This window comes from Neophocaena asiaeorientalis, unplaced genomic scaffold, assembly GCF_003031525.2.
Source record: "Neophocaena asiaeorientalis asiaeorientalis breed wild unplaced genomic scaffold, Neophocaena_asiaeorientalis_V1.1 scaffold150, whole genome shotgun sequence".
Classification (NCBI taxonomy): domain Eukaryota; kingdom Metazoa; phylum Chordata; class Mammalia; order Artiodactyla; family Phocoenidae; genus Neophocaena; species Neophocaena asiaeorientalis.
The window spans coordinates 16,194,399-16,213,766 of record NW_020176571.1 but is presented as its reverse complement, the minus strand read 5'-3'; the positions used below and the strand labels follow the sequence as shown (position 1 = coordinate 16,213,766).

Below are 19,368 nucleotides of genomic sequence, written 5' to 3'. Positions count from 1 at the left end.
TCTCTCTCTTTTGGCAGGCGGACTCTCAACCACTGCACCACCAGGGAAGCCCAACTCTGTATTTTTATACCATCTTTTGTTTTAATGTGTTCTCATAACAGTACTGGAAATAGACACAACTTTAACATTGCTTTTTGCTGGTTGTTAGGAGCACTAGGGAAATATTTTAGTTCTCAGCTCCACAGAAACCAAAATATTGGTTAACCTTACGTTAAGTGTAGAGCGGGAGAGAGATACATGTATGAGGCTAAAAACTCAATAGCCAGAAGCCAGTGGATATACATAATTTGAGGCAAAATTGCAATGGTTTTGATCTCAATGTGTTTATTTTGTATGGAGAGTACTTCATTAATAGTTTGTATAGAGATAGCCTAAGAGTAAATATTTTAAAAGTGCAAGTGAAACTTTATGTTTTTACTCTCAGATCTTCTCCCACACAGAAAATTATTCTTTCAGCATTAAATGAACTGGTATCTGTTGCATGTGAGTGTATGTTGACAAACCAATTATTCAGGCAAAGGAAACCAAGTCTGGGGCTGAATTACCTGGTTTGTATATCAGTCTTATTCATATTACCTCTTTAATTATTTCTTTTGCGTGTATAGTACACATGGCCAATGTGCATGTCCAAAGAATGATTTAATGCTTTAAAGGATTGAACCAGTAACTCATACACTGAACATTCAATTCTAAAAGATGGTAAACTTTTCCTGAAAAACAGCAGTAATTGGAATTTGACCCAAACACTTCAAACTGATAAATTTAAAGCAATAAAGGAAATATGGATCAAATTGAGAAGGTTCAAAGGGATTTCTGGAGACTTCCCTGGTGGTGCAGTGGTTAAGAATCTGCCTTCCAGTTCAGGGGACACGGGTTCAAGCCCTGGTCAGGGAAGATCCCACATGCCATGGAGCAACTAAGCCCATGCACCGCAACTACTGAGCCCGCACACTGCAACTGTCCAGAATCTATTTTTTTTAAAAGGGATTTCTGTTCCAGGATATGTTTGGCAAATGCCTGGAGCAAAGTGTGAAATACTACTCTATGTGTTAAATGTCTGATAATTGATACGTCTGATAATTGGTCTCAAAGTCTGTAATAGGATTTAAAATTATTCTAAATAAAATATTACCTTCTTTGAGTTAGCTAAGAGGGCCATCATTCTACTGTAAAGAAAAACTAAGAGCTTTTATGTTTGTTGGCTTCATAATTGTGAACCTGCTTTCCCCAACAGGACTTTTCGTGTAAATATGGTAGTCAGGATACATAAGATTCCATCCAAAACTATCATTAAGATGGAAAAACTTGGCTGAAATGGTTAGTGAAAAGCACCATACTCCGATTTTCATGTGTTTTTTCCTCATTGACTACAAGGCAGACCCGGCCTGCCAGCCAACCCACCAGCTAGTAACAAATACTAGTTTAAAACTACTGACCACTTACACACACGCACACACACATGGAACTTCTTGGCTTTAAGAGAGTTTAAACAGTGATGTTGACTATAGGCCAAACGTTAACTCTTAAATTGTCTCTCTTTAAAAACATCTCAGTGTCAAGAGTTTTTATTTTTTGGCCGCACTGCGTGGCTTGCAGGATCTCAGTTCCCCCACCAGGGATTGAGACCTGGCCATGGCAGTGAACGCCTGGAATCCTAACCAGTAGGCCACCAGGGAACTCCCTCAAGAGTTTTTAAATGGGTTCCTTATCCCAGGTCTTAATAGTTATCTGTGGAGGTGTGTGAGTTCCTGTAGGGAGCTCCCAGTAACTCCAGAATGAAACCCATGTAATTATACTTTTGGTGGCCCTCTGATTATCTCCAGGCAGATAGTTGCTACTGAGTTTTAAAAAGTTGGTAGGCAAATGTGGGATCCTTTTTTTTGTCTCACTCATGAGTGTAAGTAACATAACTATGTTTTGATATGGTTTGTAAAGTCTGTTACCTCTTAATCCCATACCATACGAGTATAAAAGTTGAAAAAGATCTCGAGTGAGATGATTGACTTTGTGAAAAAAATGACATTGAATAATAAATCTTCATCAGCTTTATTTTTTTTTAAGGTGTTTAAAATTTGAGATGTTTCCTACATAGGCTTTCTCAGCTTTTTTTGAGCTTTATAGAATATTACATGGTTGAACAGCTCAAGATATAAAATTCTTCCTCCCCCTTAAAAAAAAAAATGACCACACCATACTGATTCCAGCAAATTCAGTTTCCTGAAAAAAATTGATGAATGGTTTATAAGTTTTTTTTTTTTTTGCAGTACGCGGGTCTCTCACTGTTGTGGCCTCTCCCGTTGTGGAGCACAGGCTCCAGATGTGCAGGCTCAGCAGCCATGGCTCACAGGCCCAGCCGCTCCGCGGCATGTGGGATCTTCCCGGACTGGGGCACAAACCCATGTCCCCTGCATCGGCAGGTGGACTCTCAACCACTGCGCCACCAGGGAAGCCCTATAAGTATTTTTAATAATAATTTAAAGTAAGAGATTGTACGACTAGCATGAATATATAATTTGTTAATAAATAATGTTACATACTATTCTATTTCTGAGCAAAGTTCACTTCATAATAAACGAATATCCTTAAAAACATACTGGGTAAAAATACTTAGCAAATGAGTATATCTAAGGAAAGAGAAGATCAAGATATAGACAGAAATACTAGGTAATATTGCGAATTTTCCTGTCATCATTCAATTGTTCTGCTAGTATACCAGAAACTTCATGGCAGTTTTAAAGTTATTTTTATCCAGAAGAAAACCAATTGAAAATTACAGTCAGTTCTGAGAAGAACATCCTGTAAATTAGATAAGCCCTGAAATGAAAAGAAAAAATCTTCTGATGATTCTTATTATTTATTATACTTAGGTGCTTTAGAAATCTTTCCATATCACCAAACACCTCCATCTCAACAGAAAAAACACCTGGAAGGAAAATAGAAAAGATGCAGATAATTCTATGAGAAGAGTTCTAATACAACTTAAGGCAAAGTCTTTTCAAAAGTAACCTTATTCTCCTTGGTCTTTAAGAGAGTATAAATTCAGTTCTACAAAAGTATATGGAATCAAAACCAATTTAGGCACAAATGAATCCTCATTATATGATTTATGACATATGCATGAATTTGAACTTAAGGATCTTTTAAATAAATGGAGAATCACAGTTGTAAAGGTTTTTCATTTGAAAGTTATAAATACTGCAAACGTTTTCACCCTACATAGGTTTTAGACCTCCTTAACATTGCCATTCAAATGAAATGACATCTTTCAAAATAAGCTTTTTGAAAAAATCCTGATGCACATGCTACCTATTGAAAACATTTTCGGAGGTATTAATTTACATTTAGAGCATCTTGGAAGTAGTCTCATGAAAAATAATATTTTAATTATAATTCTGTTTCATTACCAGAACAGTTAACAATATAGAAAGAATCCCCCTAAGAACAAACGGCGTTTTAACTAGAGCTTCTATTAACTTCTTAGCAAATTTAATTTGCCTCTTTATTATTTCTATATATGTAAATTTTCAGAAAGAGATGTAAAAGTTTTGGATATTGCCAGAGCTGAGAAAAAAATATATGTATATAAACATACAGTAAAATTCCACCTCATATAACATATATGCCTTAAATTTCTCTAGTTTGTTTGAGAATCAGGTTAGTAGAGCAGAAGTTACTACCTTTTGGGTTTTCTTGCTTCATGTTTTGGCTTTGCTCCTCTAAGTTCCAACAGCATATTTCTGACAAAACTGGAATTATCCGTTCCTGTCTGTCAGAAGTTTCATCAGAGAGATTTTTCAGACTGACATGATTCTTTAAAGAACACAGAATTTAAGGAACAGTTGAACAGCTTAATGTACTATTCTTTTTTTTCTCTATTTTACATTTACTTTTTTAAATAATTAACTAATTTTTTAACATCTTTATTGGAGTATAATCGCTTTACAATGGTGTGTTAGTTTCTGCTGTATAACTTTTATTGATGTAGCCCCTTAACAATTTTCAAATATTTTCAAAGTTTTCCCTTACCCCATTTCCTTCTTGAAACAATCTGGAAAATTAATATCATAGAATATTATCGCTTTAGCCCTTCTTTGAAATAAACCATTTAATCCCAAATTTGTTCTAATGCTAAATAAATAATACTATCCCAGCAACAAAAAAATCCTTACCTTTTAATGTCTCAGTGTCAGCAATATCAGAAAATACCTTTGTTAACAAGGAAGCTTCATGAAAAACACCAGGCTTGCATCCACTGGAGCATTTACTCCCCGACTTGCTAACCAGTAATCCAGCTCTTATATACCCTTCACACCTTTCCCAGCTCTGACATCAGGCAGTTCAGAGAGACTCTGTCATTAATTTCGATCCCTATAGATAGAAAGTACCTCATAGACAGCAGAAGCAGATGGGTCATTATTACATTAACACATCAGTGAATGTTAACGTAGTAGATACAGAGTATCTTGGTGGAATTAATGGTGTGTCACACACAGCAGAAACTTGAATTTGCCATCTTTGTAAAGTACCAGAGTGGATTTTCATGGATTAAAGAGACGTTTGTAGTAAGGAATTGGTAAAAAGAAGTGATTAAGAATATCAACAATATGTTTATATGCAAAGAATGAAGCTAGGGACATTGAAGTGTCTACCTAAATTCAAATAATGCTAGGGGCTTAAATCCATGAACATTCAGTAGCAGATTGAGATATAAGGGCAAAGTACATTAAAAAATATATACAGAAGACAATTGAAAGCCATTTATAATGAAGTGGGAAGAGGAGGGTTAAAGGCATAAAAATAATTTTCAACCTGTAAATTCATTTGTCAGCATTTAAATAGAGACACAACTGTAGCCAAGCAGTTTTTTCACTGACTTTTTCTATTATTACATAGAAACATCACAATTATTTTGACGGAAAAGATTTAATTTATTTTTTATTTTTTCCAAATTGTTCTTTTTCCCCTGTATTTCTAAGTCAGATTTAAGTTAATATTCTAAGTTATGACAACTTAAGATCATATATAGCAGCTAAAACAAATTCCAACTGTCAGTGAAAATGTGTATGTCTGTATAATCTAGAAAAGGTGGAAGTTCTCCAAGTAAAATTTTAAGTTCTCTGACTTCATATATTTCTTTAAAACTGAGTAATATAGTTTGAGGGTGTTTAGTAGAGATTTTAGGAGGAAAGAAACTGTTTTCCAATCCTAGTTTTAATTAACAATGATTCTGAAATTTTAGTATTTCTGTGGAAATTACTGATATTCCAAAGGGAAATATAAAATCACATGTTTTTGAAGAATAATGATTTCCCGTAAGAAGATAATTAAGGTATTTAACAAAGTGTATATAATGATACAGAAATAATACAGAGACCCAGAGATGTGAAATAATATGTCCTATGTCACACATTTAGTTTGAGTTGGATCCTGGACCAGAACTCAGTTTTCTGATCCATGGTCTGGTGTTCATTTAGACCAAAATGCCTGATTCTAACCTACATATTTATTTATTTTCCTAATTGTTCTCCCTCTGAGATGTTAAAGATGACAAACATACATTCAAATATTAATTCTTTCACCACCTGGGAAATAAATGTTATAAGGAAAATAATCTTCTACCTAAGAAAGGGACAGGTGGACCTGATATTTTTAAGGAGTACCAAATGCCAGGCAGAGTTATTTAACTGATATGTGAGACCTCACTTCATCTGCACACCTCTAAGGTGGGTATCATTTGCCCCAATTGATAAATGATGAAACTGAGATTCAGAGAATATAAATTACTTGCTTAAGGTTGCACAGCTACCCAAGGACAAAGAGAAATTCAGATTCTCATCTGTCTGTCCCACGGCATATATTGCTTTGTTATAAAGGATCTCTATTCCTATAGACTGAATTACCAATTGCTTCTTGTAAATTCTGTATTTTATTACAACTCTTTGAATGATTTTGTTATAGCTAGACATGGCCTTATGTTGGTCTTGTATAACGTTTGGGTAAGGTCAACATCGACCCCAATCTCAAACAATTTTAGGTCTTACTTGCTTCCTATAGCAATGAAAGTCATCATGGTGGTGGTGATTTAGATTATCTTTATGAGGCAACTCCATTATCAGATCCTAAGCTCCTCCCTACAGGACAAACATCACTATCGCTCATTTTTATATTCCCTCTAGCCTTGCTAGTCAAAAGTGTGAATAAGGTGCTGGTAGCTTTGACATCACGCAGGAGCATTTCAGAAACACCGAATCTCAGGCCCCATCCCACATCTTCTGAATCAGAATGTGCATTTAAAAACAGATCTCCTAAAAAAAATAAAATTAAATTAAATTAAAAAAAAAACCAGATCTCCTCAGTGGTTATATGTACACTTTTGAGGAAAAACTGTCCTGTTGTATATTCCATTCACTGATTGATTCAGTCAGGAGTGATTAAGGACTTACTCTATGACAGGGGATATTCTAGGTACTAGAGATGAACAATGCAAATTTCCTGGTCTCATGCAGCTTAGAGCCTGTGGAGGAAACAAAGATAAGCAAGTGAATAAGTAAATAGGCAATTACAAATGGTACGTACTGTGGAGAGAATTGACATGGTGAGAAAAAGAAAAAAATGGCGGCATTAACTTGAATCCCAAAACATGAGAGAAAACCAAGGAAAGAGTGCTGGGGGAATGTTCGAGGCCAGAGAAGCAGCACGTGCAAATGCAAGTGGAGGAACAAGAAAGTGGTAGAAAGATGATGCTGGAGACAGAAGCAGGAGCCCGAAGATGCAGGAGCTCAGAGGCTGAACTGACTTTGGATTTATTCAGAGGGCAATCCGGAGCTATTGAAGGGGTCCGAGCGGGGGTGTGACTTGTACTCAGCATCTTTAAAACATCAGCCTGACTGCTGTGCGTGGAATAGATCAGAAGGGGGCAAGAGTGAAAACAGGACATCTGTTGGGAGACTAGGCAGTATTCCAGATGAGAGATGATGAAGCCTTGGACTTCAGAAGACTTAGAGAAGTAAACGGGTTCAAATCATATTTGTGGTCATGACATGATGTGGAAAGGATTAGGTATGGGGAATAAATGAGAGGAAATTAAGGATACAGGTGAGGATATAATACATAATATGAATGAATGGTCTATGTATAAAATTTTTAAAAAGTAAAAGATTTTTAAAATGTCTTTAAAAAAATAATTTCTAGTTTGACCAAATGTGTGTTTTCACAATTTAAAACACCCAAACGGTATTACAATCAAAACAGCAGTCCTCTGCCTACCTCTGAATTTTGAGCAGGGGGAAGCCCAATTGGTGGGCCCACGGGTGGTCTCATACCAGGTGGAGAAGCCATAAGGCCTGGAGCGGGGGTTGCTGGACCAACAGGTGTGGGTGGAGTCTCCTGCCTTGGTGAGTCCTGAGCTGGGGCTCCAGCAGTGCTGGCAGTAGCAGCCACTGCAGCAGCAGCTACAGTGCCTCTTCCCTGGAGTCATTACCTGGTGGGATGGCCTCCCAACCCCTCGGACAGGACCTGCTAATCCAGCAGGAGCCTGGGGAATTGGAACACTAACTGGTACACTTCAGTCAGCTGCCTTGCCAACCCCAGGGCCTCTTGTAGTTCCAGCAAGTGGTACCCAAGCAATGTCAGTATATTTGGGGGTGTACCCTCCACAGTCACAGAAACCAAGTTCTCTATGTGGCAACCCCAGACCTCAAACCTGCTTTTCATCATGCTCTGGCTGCTTTGGATTCTTTAACCTGATCTCCTTGATCTCATCCCTGTCACAGAGGATCAAGTTCATATGTTTGTCAAAAGCCTTAAAGATGCCAATGAAGATTTGGCCATCTTGCAAGACACATCTCAATCTACAGTTAATGCACTGCAGCATCTTGTTGCTCTTTCCACAGTCATTGTTGCTGTTCCACCAAATCTAATGTCCCCTGGAAGGTTTCAGGATCCTTGAGACCTAAGGGAAGGCTACAGTTAGAGGTATGATGCAGGTTCTCCTACAAACAAGGCAAGCTGGGGCAGAATCTTCAAAGAGTAGATAAAGCATTGTTGTTTTTTTTTTTGCTTCTATCAGCTACCTGGCTATTCCAATACAGCTTTACCCACCTCTTGGTGTCTCAGCTAAGAATGTCCACGTCAATTTTGCCTTAAAATCTACCATGGGTTCTTGCTGCTGCTGAGATCTCTGCGGGCACAGTGGACACTCTTGATCGCTTGGTGAGGTTGTCCTTCTACGTGTGACTTGAACTTCCACCTCTGGTATGTGCCTGTTCTGTGGTCCGTTTCAGGTGTGAGCAGTCCCTGGTCTGCTCCATTGCACCGCTGGCTGTTCTTCAAAACAGAGCATCAGGCAACACTGGCCGCTCCACTCTGCTCCTCCAAAAGTCTTTTGAGGATTAGATTTATTAGCTTAATCTTATGTATATTTTTCTCACTGGTTTTCCATATCTTTAGTTTTTTGAACGTCTTAGAAATATCCTAAACTTAATAGACTAACTTTTCCATTTAAAAATCAACTTTGGGGCTTCCCTGGTGGTGCAGTGGTTGAGAGTCCGCCTGCCAATGCTGGGGACACAGGTTCGATCCGGGAAGATCCCACACGCCGTGGAGCGGCTGGGCCCATGAGCCATGGCCACTGGGTCTGCACGTCTGGAGCCTGTACTCCGTGGGCGGAGAGGCTGCGGCAGTGGGAGGCCCGTGTACCGCAAAAAAAAAAAAAAAAAAAATCAACTTTGACAACCATTTTTTTTTTAATTTTCAAGATCTCTTGCCTTTTGAATGGCACCTCGGTTTTGTTTCATTGATGTAAAATCTATTCTTATCTACGAGGATACTATTTCTTTCTCTCTCTCTCTCTCTCTCTCTTTTTAAAATTCTTGTCCCTCTGTGGTCTCTATTTCCTTCAGTTCCTTTTTGCTTACCTTTGAATGTTTGTTTTGGTCTCTTTATTTCTTATTGGAGCTTTCTTTAAGTATCTGATGATCCTTAGCTACCCCTTTATTTATTTTTATATTGTTGTTTTACATCTTTATTTAGGTATTATAGAAATAAAATAAACTGCACATATGTAAAGTGGACAATTTGATTGGTTTTCACAAATTTATACACCCCTGAAACCATCACTGCAAACCATCACCACAACCAGATGTACAGGTGTTTCCATCTTCCAAAAAGTTTATCCCTTGTTCCACTCGTTCATTCTCCTCTATTCCTTTACCCCCTCGCTGGGCAGCCACTGATGTGCTTTTTGTTCTTGTATATTTGTTTGCATTTTCTAGAATTTTCTATGAATGAAATAGTACAGAATGTACTCTTTGCCTGGCTTTTTTTTTTCTTCCACTCAGCATAATGAATTTGAGATTTATCTGCCTTCTATATCAATAATTTTCCTGTTTATTGCTGAGGAGTATTGCTTCTTGTTAACATGGCTCTCTTAGCCTTATGGAGACTGAAACATAAGTCATTATATCTCCTCAGTTTTTTTTCCATCTTGCATAGATGTGTAGCGGTCTTCTGCCTGTAACTTTTCTCTCTCATTCTTTTTGTCTTTGTGGATTCATATTCTTTTTATCTCTTTGCTGTCATTTTAAGATTGGTGTGATTAAATGAAGTCTAACATTGCATGTTGATTCCTTCAAGAAGTATTCTGCGGCTTGGGGAGATATTTAGGATTCTTTCCTAACAAGCTTTACTTTTTATTTTTATTTTTTGCATTAAAAAAATTGTTCATTCCCTATTTATAGGCTTCAAACTTAACAATTAATTTTTGATTATAAAAATTTAAAAAGGAATAAAAAATTGAAAGATATGAACTAGTGACAAATAAAACAAAAGATACAAAATTGTTAATATATACGGTATTTACGTATGAAAATAGAACACAGTAACAATTTTTATGTTAAAGTTCTAGGTTATGACTGATTTTTCTCTAAGCATTTTTTATGTTGCTACATAGTTTTAAAACTATATCGTTAATGGATTGCCAAACATACTGTGAAGATGGTATCAGTGTTCTAAACATTCTCAGAAATGTGTTTTAAATCCGTGTTACATGGTGTCAAATAATTCTTCTATTATTCCACTCCACCATGAAGATATAAGTAAGATTATTTTCTACACAAAAAGCTACAAATTAGGGGCTTCCCTGGTGGCGCAGTGGTTGAGAGTCCGCCTGCCGATGCAGGGGACACGGGTTCATGCCCCGGTCCGGGAAGATCCCACATGCTGCAGAGCGGCTGGGCCCGTGAGCCATGGACGCTGAGCCTGCGCGTCCAGAGCCTGTGCTCCGCAACGGGAGAGGCCACAACAGTGAAGAGGGCCACGTACCGCAAAAAAAAGAAAAAAAAAGCTGCAAATTAGCAAGCTGGGTGATTTTCTGACACACACTCTCTCACCTCTTTGTACCACAGAATCACTTTGCTGGAAAGTAATTTAGAATTGCCATTGTTTTCACACCACACGTAGTCATTCTTTCCTGCTATCCTTTAAAATGCAGCATAGGAATTTTTAAGTCCCTAAAGTGAAAAATGCCTTTTCCAATATTCCCTTCACATGTCCTACCAGATTCAAAAGGCATGAATAGTATATTTGTTTGTTTGTTTATTTAATTTTTATTTTTATCAAAGTATACTTACAATTTTATGTTAGTTTCAGGTTTACAACATAGTGATTTGATATTTTTATAGACTATAGTAGGGTATGTTCCATGTGCACCTGAAAAGAATGCAAATTCTGCTGTTTTTGGATGGAAAGTTGTATGAATATCTATTAATTCCATTTGGCCTAATGTGTCATTTAAGGGTACTGTCTCCTTATTGATTTTCTGTTTGGATGATCTATCCATTGATGTAAGTGGGGTATTAAAGTCCCTTACTATTTTTGTATTACTGTCAATTTCTCTGTTAATATTTACTTTATAAATTTAGGTGCTCCTATATTAGGTGTATATATGTTTATGACTGTTATATCCTCTTTTGGATTGACCCCTTTATCATTATATAATGTTTTTCTCTGCTTTATTTTTTTAATAGACTTTGTTTTAAACTCTAAGTAGTCTGATATAAGTATTCCTACCCCAGCTTTCTTCTGATTTCTATCTGTCTGTAATATATATTTCCATCCCCCTCACTTTCACTCTGTGTGTGTCTTTAGTTCTGAAATAAGTCTCTTGTAGACAGAATATAGATGGGTCGTGTTTTCTTAATCCGATCAGCCACCCTATGACTTTTGATTGGAGCATTGACTCCATTGACATTTAAAGTGACTATTGATAGGTATGTACTTATTGCCTTTTTGTAAGTTGTTTTCTGGTTGTTTCTGTAGTTCTTCTCTCTTCTCTTCTTTTTTTAGTCACTTCCCTTGTGGTTTGATGATTTTCTTAAGAGTTATGTTTGGATTCCTTTCTCTCTCCCTTTTTATTTCTATTGTAGGTTTTTGATTTGCAGTTACCATGAATTTCATATATGTCAACATTTAACTATATCTACTTGTTTTAAGTTGATAGTCATTTAAATTCAAACACATTCTAAAAGATATATTTTTTGCTTCCCCTTCCCCCCACATTTTGTGTTTTTGATGCTGTATTTTACATCTTCTATGTCTGTCTCTTAACTGTTTGTTGTTGTGATAGTTGAGTTTACAATTTTTGTCTTTTAACCTCTGTTCTAGCTCATTTAAGTGGTTGATCCACTGCCCTTACTATACCTTTGCTGTTACCAGTGAGATTTTTCTCTTCCTATATTTTCTTATTTGTTATAACATTTTCTTTTTCACTTAAAGAAAACCCTTTACCATTTCTTGTAAGAACCATTTAGTGGTCATAAACTCTTTTAGCAGAAAGCTTGTCTGGAGAACTATCTCTTTTTCAATTTCAAATCTGAATGGTAACCTTGCTGGGTAGAGTATCTTAGGTTGTAGGTTTTTTCTTTTCAGCACTTTCAATACATCATGCCACTCCCTTCTGGCCTTCAAAGTTTCTGCTGAAAAATCAGCTGACATTCTTCTGGGGATTCCCTTGTATGTGACTCTTTGTTTATCTCTTACTGCCTTTAAAATTCTCTTTACCTTTGACTTTTGCCATTTTAATTATGATACATGTTTGTGTGGGTCTCTTTGGGTTCATCTTGTTTGGGACTCTGCTTCCCAGACCTGGGTATCTGTTTTCCTCTTCAGGTTCAGGATGTTTTCAGCCATAATTTCATCAAACCCATTTTCTGCCCTCTTTTCTCTCTCTTCTACTTCCAAGACCCCTCTAGTGCAAATGTTAGTATGCTTGATGTTCCAGAGGTCTCTTGAACTATTCTCATTTTTTAACAATTTTGTTTTTCTTTTTACTGTTCTGATTGGATTTCCACTATTGTCTCTGCCAGGTCACTTACGCATTCTTCTGTATCACTTAGTCTGCTGTAATTTCTTCTAGCGTATTTTTCATTTCAGTTATTGTATTCTTCAACTCTGACTGGTTCTTTTTTTATATCTTCCAGTTCTTTGTTGAAGTTCTCATTGTGTTCTTCTATTCTTTTCCCAAGTTCAGTTAACATTATTATTATTGCTTTGAACTCTTTATCAGGTAAATTATTTATTTCCATGTTATATGGAGTTTTTTTTCCCATTATTTTTTCTTGTTCATTCCTTGGAAACATATTCCTCTGTCTTCTCATATTTCTCTGTCTCTATGAAATTAGGTGAAACTGTTACCTATCCTGGTCTTGAAGGTGTGTCCTTGTGTGGGAGAGTCCTTATGCAGTTTATCTGTGCCCAGTGGCTTTGGTGGGAGAGATGGATCTGAAGTGAACACAGGCTGTGACTTCTCCTGAGTTGTGCTGACAACCACCACATTGGTGGGAAGTAATGTTGGAGTCAGAGGGGCTAGAGCTGAAGGCAGGTGCAAGCCAGGGCTTCACCTAGGTTCAGTGCTGGTCACTGCCCTATTGTGGGTGGGTCCAGGACCCTGAGGCACTGAGGCTGCACTTCTTAGCTGGCTCTGGGTCTCTGCCTTGCTCAGAGGCAGGGTCAGGGCCCAAGGAATTTGAGCCACACTTCTGCCCTGACTATAGGCAGCGCTGGCCCCGAGCTGGCTTTGCTTCTTCCCTGGTGTGTGCACACGCATTTGCAATGGTGATCTTTGCCCTAATAGGAGAAGTGCTGGAGCAGAACAGGCCGGAGCAGGAGTTCAGGGCAGTCTGGAGTACACACGGGACCATTCTGGCAGGCTGGCCAAAGCCCCTGGCAGTTTTCAATCTGATGTCTCTGTGCTGGGGCTGAGAGCAAGCAAGTTTGTTATGCACTCTTCAAGAGGGTGGAGGTCTTGACCAAATCTCTTCTCTTCCCTTCCTACCGAACTCCATGTGGTTTATTCCTTACAGCCTTGGTTGTAAAAGAGCTGTTCTTCAGGTGGTTCTCAGCAAGAGTTGCTCTGTAAGTAGTTGTAGCTTTAATATGTTCATGGGGGGATAGGAGCTCAGGGTCTTCCTACTCTGTCATCTTGATCTTGCCCCCTCATGAGTAGTATTTTAAAAAGAGACAGGAGCTAACCCCATTCCTGCTGAAGTTTAGGGGAGTATGAACAATGCCTTCTCACTCAGAGCTTTGTTTTATTTTTATGCTTTTGTGGTGAGTTCCGTGTTTAATGGCTTGCAACTTTATATTTTAAAAGTGTCTCAAGAAACTATCTTAATGAATGCTTGGACCAAATTTTGGTAATATTAAGCAGTATAGAATAAATGTTATTATTAATATAACAGAACTAATCCCAAACATATCTATTATATTAAGAAATACATGGGCTTACCTTACTTACTAAAAGACGGTTATTTCGGATAACCCACAAAAGAAATCCCAACTGTATGCTCTGTGTAAAAGACATACTTTCTGTCCTGTTTTAATAGTTTGAAAAATGATGCATTTTTAAGGACTTCTAAGATCCTGTTAATTCAGACATATGGCTTAGCAGCTTTTGAAAGGCCTGATGTTCCCCCAAAATCAAACAAAATAAGCACACAAGCAAATGAACAACAATCTCTGAGTTAGAAGACACTGTCAGGAGAATTTAATTTATTCTCCTTTGATGCTTGAATTATTCATTCAGTAATATTTGGAGCATCTATTGGGTACTAAACTCTTAAGTATAGTCTAGTTTGGAATTTGGGCAACTAAATAAACACTAGCAATGATGTTTTCAACCTGCTGGATAAAATACCACAAACTGACTTAAACATCAGAAATTTATTGTCTCATTGTTCTGGAGGCTGGAAGTCTGAGATCAAGATGTTGACAGGATTGGTTCCTTCTGAGGGCTGTGCTATATCTTTCCCCACCTTCTCGTAGTTTGCTGGCAAATCTTTGGTGTTCCTTGGCTTGTAGAAGTGTCACTCTTATCACAGTCTTCATTTCCATTTGAATTTTCTGTGTGTACATGTCTCTGTTTCCAAATTTTTTTTTTTTTTTTTTTTTATAAGGACACCGGTTATATTGGGTTAGGGAACCAAACTACTCCAGTATGACTTTGTCTTAACTAATTACAACTCCAGTGACCCCATTTCCAAATATGGTTACATTCTGAGGTGCTATTAGAACTTCAACTTATAAATTTGGAGAGAGGGGAAATAATTCAACCCATAACAGTTGTTTTCTAGAAATTCTGCAAAAATGTTTGTTTGTTTGTTTTAAATTCTCTCCTCTAACTCAATGGTTTTCTTTCTTTCTTTTTTTAGTCTTTCTCAGTGGAAGAGTTTCTTTTATTGTTTTGTGGTATTTTCTGTGTTATTTATATTTTAGACTTTATTAATTTTTTTGTGATCAAATATATGGTTAATTTTAGTAAAGCTTCCATAAGCACTTGGAAAAAGCTGTACTTTCTAATTCAGGTACAAAATTCAATATATATCCATATCACCTCCTTTATTGAAAACATTATTTAAGTCATTTAAATCTTCTGAATCCTTTCTTATGCTTTTCATTTTGCTATGCCTTCGACTGGGGGGAGAAATAAGTTGCTATTATTTATTTCTCTCCCTGAATGTCTCTGCCTATCTATCTTTGCATCTCCTGAATTTCCTGCTTTATGAAATTACCGTATTCCCACTGGGTGCATAGAAATACATAACATATCTTCACTGTGTATTGTTCTTTTTAGTACCTTTAACATGCTTTTTGCTCTGAATTTTAATGCCTTTTGCTCTGAATTTTACCTTGTCAGATATTATGATCACAACTTCTGCTATTTCTTTTTTTTTTCTCTTTTCTTTTTTGGATATCATTGCCCATTCTTTTAGTCTTTCTGAATAACTTTGTACTTAGTGTGTCTTTTATACACAGCATAAAGCGGGGATTTGTTTTGTGAGTTATCTGAAAAATAATCTTTCTTTTAATAAGTAAGTTAAGTTCATGTATTTCTTGATATAATAGATATGTTTGGTCTTAGTTTTGTCATATTAATAATGACATTTATTCTATAGTGCTTAATTTATCAGACTTTGATCCAAGCATTTTATATATATTATTTAATCCTTACACAAATCCTCATTTTTAAATATATGATGAAACTGAGGTACAGAGAGGATAGTAACACACCCAAGGCTACAGAGGGAGTTAGTGGTAGAGCTGGGATTCAAATTCAGTCTAGTTCCTGAATCTTGTCTTTTATTGACTGCATTATATAGCCTCTTTATTTTGTACTTTTTATGCTAACTCTGGGTAATTAATTTCCTAAGATTGATTTTTCAATACACAAATTATCTTTTTCATCTGTATCTGATATGTTGATACCCATTCTGTGTGTTTTTAATATCAAAGATTAAGTTGTTTTAGTTTTAAATACTTCTTGGTCATTTTTAATAGTCATTTTAAGTTGATTTAAAACAGTGCATTTGTTTTGTTTTTAATCATTTCATAGATGGTCAGTCAATATTGTTTATCTGATTATCTCAATGTATTTTCCTTGGAAATTTGGTCTGTATTTTGTTTCTGATGACTCTCAGTGGCAGTGGCTTAATTTATGTTTATAAGATCATATGTTCTTTTTTTTAAATTCTTTTTTGTAAATTAATTTATTTATTTTTGGCTGCATTGGGTCTTCATTGCTGCACACAGGCTTTCTCTAGCTGCAGTGAGCAGGAGCTACTCTTGTTGCGGTGCAAGGGCTTCTCATTGTTTCTCATTGTTGTGGAGCATGGTCTCTAGGTGGACAGGCTTCAGTAGTTGCCGCACATGGGCTCAGTAGTTGTGGTGCATGGGCTTAGTTGCTCCACAGCTTGTGGGATCTTCCTGGACCAGGGCTCAAACCTATGTCCCCTGCATTGGCAGGTGGATTCTTAACCACTGCGCCACCAGGGAAGTCCAAGATCATATGTTCTTCAACTAAATCTGTGGGAATCCTGAGGGCCCACATTGGGGATGTTCCCTTAGAGAGGATATGGTTTATTTGCCACTGTCCAGAATTTGCTGACATCTGAGATCACTTAAGCTCCAAGGAGGGTCAAGGTAATACAGGAGACTCACATTAGTTTCCAACCTTGAGACAGACCCAAAGCTTAGGACTTCAGGATCTCAGGACTCCTATTATTATTTGTTCCCAGAGAGACTTTCTTTCACTTACTGTTTACTCACGGCTCTCTGCTCAGATTTCATTTCATTGCCTCCCCCATCACACTCAGATTTCCTTTCCTTCTTGTGAGCTTAGCCATGCCTTAAAGATGTTTGTCTTAATTTTTCCAGGTTCTAGTTGTCTTTTAGTGGGAGGGCCCTTCAGTATAACTTCATACTATAAAAGCAGAAGTGTGTATGCATATTTTAAGGACATCCAATCTATATAGTCAAATTGCCCTCTAGAAAGCTTATGATAATTTACACTCCATTAGCAGTGCACTAGGATACACTTTATTCTTAAGTTTGCTAACACAGGATATTATTTAGAAAAAAATACCCATAAATCACAAGAAAAAGGAGAGTAGTATCTTTATATTAACGTAAAAATTTTTTAAATTTTATATTATAGTTGATTTACATTGTGTTAGTTTTAGGTGTATAGCAAAGTGATTTAGTTATACATATACATATATCTATTCTTTTTCAGATTATATTAACTTAATTTTAAAAAATTACTAGTGAAGTTTAAAAAAAATTAAGTGTTTCTTTGGGTCATTTATGCAATTTACTTTTTCATCACCTAGACATATGGATTTGGATATCAGAATAGGTCTGATCTGGATATAGAAAGTCTTAGACATGGATTATATAATCCAAGGAGAGCATGTACAGCAAGAATAAATTAAGACAAAGTATAACTTAGGAAACATCAAAATTTATGAGTCATTTTGAGGAATAGGGGCCAGAGGAAGAGATGGGAGTGCTCAAATATGACTTATTGGGAGAAAAAAGTGATGTCAGAAATCAATGAAAGAGAAAGTCCAAGAAGGAAAATCCTGGTATGAATGTCACATTATGCAGATAAATAACATAGGATGAAGACTAAAAAATAGAAATTTGAGGTCACCAGTAAAGTTCACTGCTGACTATAACTAGGGTGCATTCGGTGCTTGGTATGGGCAGACACAGTATAATGGCATAGCATGACGGTCCTGAAATGTTACTGATATAGATCACTGGATCTTAACATATTGAGAATCAAGCATCCTTTTAAGACTCTGATGGGGAAAATGAGCTCTGTTTTTCTGGAAAATGTGGATTTGAACAAGCAATTTAAATTTTGAGCACAATATCTAGAAATTCATATTCCCTCTGACAACCTCCTTTATATAGATTCCCCTACTGTAGCCTCAAGGCAGACTTTTGATCATAAAGGCAAGAAGAAAGACAAACCAATAGCTTCAGGAAAGGTTAGCGTTAGGTTAAGATAACAGGTAAAAAAAAGGCCTGGCACTTACTAACTACATATTCAATAAATGTTCATTGACTTTTCAGCAGGATAGGAGAGTTTGGTAAGACAGGAGAGGGAAAAGATAATTGTTGGTATAGTGTCCCCAGAGAATTGGGAGGCAATGGGATCGTGAATATAGTAGAGAGGTTAGTCTTATGGGGATGAGGGAAGCAGACATTAGAAATGTGTGTTTTTCAGAAACTGCTTTGTGTCAGGCATTGTGTTAGAACATGTTTGTACAATACCTCACTTAATCTTTAAACAACCCTGTGAAGTAGGAAATGTTAGCTTTTACAGATGAGCACTTGAATGTTTAGAGAGATTACATAACTTTTTCAAATTCATGTTAGAAAGTAGCAAGGAGAAGAGTCTAACCTCCATGTGTCACACAACAAAACTGCCACACCTGGTGCAGTTATACAGAAATTAAGGAATTAATGACTATTGCTAAGATTGGACTTGGAGGGGAGGGAAATTTGGGAAATTGGAGTCTCTATTTTCATTGTCAAACTGTTACCAAACTCAGGTTCAGCTGTTTGCAAGTTGAAAGTCAATAAATGAGAGACAAGTGTTGGTGAGAAAAGGAAAGCTTGCTTTATTCAGAAGGCCAGCAACCTGGGGAGAAGGTGGACTTGTGTCCCAGAACCAGCTTCGAAGATTCTGCTTGGCCATGAAAGCTTTTAAAGAGAAAAAAGAGGAAAAAAATCTCAGTTAATCACTGAAGTAGGGGGTCAGATTCTTTACCATCTTCCATAGTGTTCAGGCTTGTTGACTTCTTGTGATCTTTCTTTAGATGCTATCTTGTTCATGCAGCTCACAGGGTTACTGAAGGGGAAGCTGGAGAAAAGATCTAGTCCTCCATTAATTATTTATTCTTCATTCCTACTTCTTCAATCTAAGAAAAAAATCAACAGGTTAGACAAGGCATGGTGTGATCGAAAGATTTGAGAGGTGTGCTTGGGTGGGGGATTGGTGAAGCGTGGAGGCACCTGGTATAAAGGTTAAGTTAAAATACAGATTTGCTAAAGTGGCAACAAAAAGGGCCTCCTGCAAAGAGCTGCTTCCTGCAAAGGGCTGCTTACAAAATGACAGAATGATCCACTGAGAATGACCAGTAGCCTGGCTTACTCCTCTCTACTGACTCGTCAGCGCTGTCCCTTAGATGTCTGGATGGATGTCACACAGTCCTGCAGCCCCTGGGTCCTGCATCCTGCCCATCTCCAGGTCTGACAGCATTGGAAGCTGGGATTGACACAAACCTCTGGGAAAGAGCTAAGTTGTTCATAAGAGATTTTCAAATATGAGCTAAATGAAAAGGGAGAACAAAAAGAACATAAAAGATCCATCAGAGCAAGCATGTATTATTTCTTATCAAAGCCACCCAGGTTTGATTTTATTTTTGTTGTTAGTTTGTCTTTTCCTAAGACCACCCAGTGAGTACAGAAAGAAGCTATGGAATTGTCCATGTTGTAGAAACCTTAGGACTAACTTTTTTCCCC

The 19,368-nt window shown here is 37.0% G+C and overlaps 1 protein-coding gene and 2 pseudogenes across 1 annotated transcript in view; 1 reads left to right on the top strand and 2 right to left on the bottom strand.

The window, feature by feature from the left end:
* Window positions 1-639: 639 nt before the first annotated feature.
* Window positions 640-8,041, bottom strand: LOC112391721 (small nuclear ribonucleoprotein-associated protein N-like; annotated as a pseudogene).
* A 51-nt stretch (window positions 8,042-8,092) lies between these two features.
* Window positions 8,093-8,309, bottom strand: LOC112391766 (SNRPN upstream reading frame protein pseudogene; annotated as a pseudogene).
* A 5,056-nt stretch (window positions 8,310-13,365) lies between these two features.
* SLCO1A2 (solute carrier organic anion transporter family member 1A2) overlaps window positions 13,366-19,368 on the top strand; it is a 64,934-nt gene continuing 58,931 nt past the window's right edge. The window contains exon 1 of the mRNA XM_024733214.1: window positions 13,366-13,410. The gene's annotated coding sequence lies outside the window, so the exon portion shown is untranslated. The remainder of the gene's footprint in view (window positions 13,411-19,368) is intronic.